General features: G+C 38.6%; 1 pseudogene; it reads right to left on the reverse strand.

Moving 5' to 3' along the window:
• Positions 1-347: 347 nt before the first annotated feature.
• Positions 348-1,353, reverse strand: LOC149231007 (SNARE-interacting protein KEULE pseudogene; annotated as a pseudogene).
• Between the last annotated feature and the right edge of the window lie 3,415 nt (positions 1,354-4,768).

Genomic DNA, 4,768 nt, shown 5'->3' on the forward strand with positions numbered 1-4,768 from the left:
TAAAGGGAAATGATTACTATATGGAAACGTGAATAGTATAGTTTTGTATCATTTCCCTGTGTTTTGAGATAGATTAGAATACATGCAGTAAGTCACACATTGTGTATACTGCTCATACAGGACTTCCAACACCTCAATAAGTTGTGATTCTGAACATATCGAACCATTATAAGTTGTTCAAGGAAGAGTTTCATCATGAAACCCATATCAATAGAGTTAACAAAGTTTAAAGCTTTCTTTTGAACTGATTCCAGTTTGAGAAGAACAAGAATGTAAAGTAATTTGTAATGCACATCACATGTCATGCACATCACATCACACTGTTGGACACAATCATACTCGTTTCATCAAACCAGTGCCAAGGCCCCTGCATCCCCAAAAACCAAATCTTGCTCTAAGTGGCCAATATCACTTAATCCTTGCTCCGTGATCTTTTGATTTAATTTTGCAGCTATCTTCCAAGGCGAATTTGAGCAGCTTTGTTCTTCGTCCCAAATTGAGACATTTTATCGTGCAATCGCATGCTTGCATCTCCAAAATGTAGGTCACGCAGTTCAGACCAGACTGGGTCATGCTCCTTTAAAAGAACCTCCTTCTTTTCCATTTTTCCCGACTGTGTTGTAATCTCATAAACATACTTGTTGCCTTCCATGTTCAGTAAGTCGTGGCACATTGCATCATATGTCCATTCATGTATCACTGGAGCAATTTGATCAATTGATCTGTCAACAATGAGCAGATCACAAGTTTCTATCTGAGGAAACTTTGGTACTGTTGATCTATACTTGACAAGACAATCCCAGAGTGCTGCTGCAAGTTTTGTTGGCATTAAATCCCGAAAGGTAGTTGTTGTTGTTGCATCCATGGCTGACCTGGCAGCACGAAATCTTACAACTGGCTTTGAGATGCAAAAACTGTCGCAAGTCGAGAAGCCATAGTATTAAGACAAACTTCATAATCTCGACTATTCTCATTGTGCTCTCCAAAAAGTTTTTCCAATGCCATCTCATGATCTGTAGAAAATCCCTGTGAATCAATACAAAAGTACTCCAAGTTCATCTCTCTTAAAGCAGTTATTCGTGCTAGAATACTTATATCCCTTTTAATAGGGCCAACCAGATCTTTAGGGATAGGCGAACTGAAGAAAACATAGGCCTTTTTGTATAAAGGAGAATTTCCTGACATATCAGACATGAATGTGATCACATAGGTAGAGATATTGGTTACTTCTCCTTTGACGGCTGAATAAAGTAGACAGCCTCCATTGCAGGGAATAGTTGCCTCCGCCTGTTGAGGTCCTCCACCACTGAGATGCCCTCCTCTGTAATGTCAGCCATTTTGCATGTATAAGACATCACTTTGGTTGTTACTTTGTCCATGATAAGAACCTCAATTACCTTCTGTTGAACCTGCACATTCTTTTCAGTCCAGCCAGGAAGTGCACATACTAAATGGACCAATGAATATTTCACACGTAAGCTCTGTATCAAGGGTGCCACTGTAGAGAACCTTTGTGCCATGATAGCTGAAACCATATGAAGATAAAACTTGACCAATTTCATCAACGGTAGAGTCTGATGTATGCTTTGTTTTCTTTGTGCTTTTACAGAGGTAGGAGCTGCAATTACTGCCTTTTAAAGAGCTGGAGCATAAATTACACAAATTTAAACAACTCATTAATGATTTCTTCTTCAAAACAGGGTTTTGAAGAAGAATCTATCTCTGACATGAGACGGAGTCTAACAGAATCAACGAAACATCACACATAGTCATTTAGCATCTTCAATAAAACGCTCAGGGGACAAGTCAGCCACTCAGACAGCTTGTCCCCAGGTCCCACTGTTGTTTTGGACCTCTTTGGCCATAGTCTGTCTCACGATATGGGCAAGAGGGCAACTAGAGACCTAAATTTGCTCTCATAGGCCTTCTTGCTAGCGATTGTGGACCGAAATTGCCAGTTTTGTGCCAGTAACCCCAGGAATTAAGCCACTTTTTCAGGCCCAGAGCCCAGGCCACTGCCAAGAATGGAATGAAAGATGATAATCAAGTAAATTACATGGAAACAATGATGAAAAAGTAAATAGTTTATCAAGACCTTAAAAAGACCCCTACTAGCCATGATAGGCATTTCATCAAACATATTGTCAACATTTAACCTATAGGTTTAAATAATAGAATTAAGTGTAGGGATCTCAAAATTATCTGAGAATCGCCATGAACCATTATTTCCTCGTGTCTTTTGTTGCATTATAACTTGATAGGTCATAGATACAATATCCATTCAAATACAAGCAAAAACATGCTAAGAGGCAAACATAGCTACTGCCATAAAATGTACATATAACCAACATAATAGGAACATAAATACAATAAACATATCAGTCGTCAAAATCCATATATACACAAGTACATTTACACATGAAATTCAATGGAATTCATTTCTCATTAATCAATGCAATGAACCAACTGGAGATGGGACTACCACGTTCCACCCGACCATAGATTGGTTGATCCAAGTATCTCTTTAGCTCATCACCCCCATGCCATATTCCAAGCATGAATGTGGGACTCATAGAACACATCAAAAACACCAATCAATGTGGATGCCACTAGAGTGCTCTGCCTATACCGTGAGGAATTTGAGTGTCTTCTAGTCTCTCAGGCTTTAGCATGCATTCGTAGTCCGATCGAGGGATCGTTAGGCCCTACATCAAGACATATTCTCCAGTCTTTACCATACATTCTATCCTGGAATCACTAGTTGCAACGGAGAGAAAATCCACCTCTTGGTTTTACCATATATCCCACCATTCACCAACAAGGATTCCTAAGCCCACCAAGGCACATAATCTAATTTTATCGCAACTCGTAGTCTGGTTCAGGGGCTACTAGGCCAGTGGCTTCATGCATCCTTAGTTCGGTTCATGGACCACTACCAACATGTGTTTGTTAATTCAGAGATCCACCCCACTCAGCTTCGAATCCAATCCAACCATCCCACATAAACCGAATGAGATAACCCATCTCATCAAAGCTATCAGGAAATGGCAAGGCTAGGTTGAAAATACTATCACACCTGGAAAAATCCATGCCATGGTAGAAAAGAAATAGACGCAATCCCATGCATGCCAAATCTAGCAAGAAAAATACACATTCAAGTCGATACTTACAATGAAGCCTACTATAGTTGCTTGATCCTACCTTTCCATTTTTTGTATTTGCTTCCTCTTGCCTTCTTGGCCTTTCTTGCTCCAATGCCAAAGTGCTCCAAGAAAACTCTAAGTGTCCAAGAGTATGAGAGAGAGAGAATAATGAAATAGTTGCAACACTAAACTGACAAAAGGTTACCAACTGATCCTCAGAATCATTTTTATGAATGAGGCCTCTATTTTCTTCATTTTTCATTATTTTCCTTCATTTTCCTCCTGACATGCAACCTATGACCTTTCACCTCCTTTTTCTCCTAATTTCCATTATTTTCATAAATAATTGTTCCAAAAACGCCATTTTTTCTTTCCAAAGCCTTAGCCATTGCCCTTGCCAATCTCCTTAGCCATAAACAACCAAATGAATAACCCCTAGGATGTATTGTGTAACATTCAGCTTGGAATAAGTGTCCCATTCATCCGTGGTTTTTTTTTTAAACTTTTATTACATAAAATTTTCACCAAGACTGTTACAGAACCCTCCCCCTTGGGGGACATCGTCGTCGGTGTTCAACCACACATATACCTTAGCAACCTATTGAAAGAGGAAATAGTTCTCATGGAGTTTATAACACAACTCGATGGAGTATTTACAATGAAAGATCTCCTCAAGGGAAAAGAACATCATGACAACATATCGCATAGTGGAGATTTATTTCACAACTCATTATGGTTTTTACAATGATCATCCTGCTAAGTGGAAACGCATATAACATCATAACATCATGATAACATAACCACATGATAGCATAATTACATGACACCCATGCCGCATAGTGGAGCTTTATAACATAGCTCATTACGATATTTACATCCATACATGGGTGTACATATAGCTACATCATCAAAATATAGATACCGAAACATATGCTAAATCATAAACCAAAACATGTATCAAACATATACTAACCACCATGTCTAAGAATTTATAAAAAAATCATATAGAATATTGTTAGGATTCAGAATTGACCATTTTTGACGTTACATTTTGGCCATAATATTATCCTTTTTCAGTTCAATAGTTGTAAGCTTTGATTACATGATGACTTATTCACCCCAAGGTATGAAGTAATTCTCCGCATAGCTATATGTTTAATTGTTTTATACATGTTCATGATTATCTTTATAATTATCTTTGGAAAAGCTGACTAAGTGCTAAGTAACTGTGGAACTGTCTAAAACCTGCAGGAATTATAAGTCGCAGTTGCTGTAACACCAGAAATAGCAACTACGTAGTTGCTGCAACACCAGAAGCAGCAACTACGCAGTTGCTACATCTAGCAACGACAACTATCTAAAGCGGGGAATGATATTTTGTAACAAACCGGAACTACCTGAAGGGTACCAGAATTCTGCGCTGATGCAGTATGATCTGCGACTGTCTAAAAAGGCAAAACACAGTTGCTAAAATATCAGAAATAACACGGGTTAACTAATCAGCAACCATGGGGAAACGACGAAGGATAAGCGAGAATCCAAAGGAGACGGTCAAAGTCAGTTACCAGCCGTGTAACAGCAAGAAGCTCAAGAAAGAATACATTATTGTAACAGTATCCTGTAAC

The sequence above is a fragment of the Pinus tabuliformis genome, chromosome J, assembly GCF_031772625.1.
Source record: "Pinus tabuliformis cultivar Carrire ecotype Pingquan chromosome J, CPIR1, whole genome shotgun sequence".
NCBI classification, from domain to species: Eukaryota; Viridiplantae; Streptophyta; class Pinopsida; order Pinales; family Pinaceae; genus Pinus; species Pinus tabuliformis.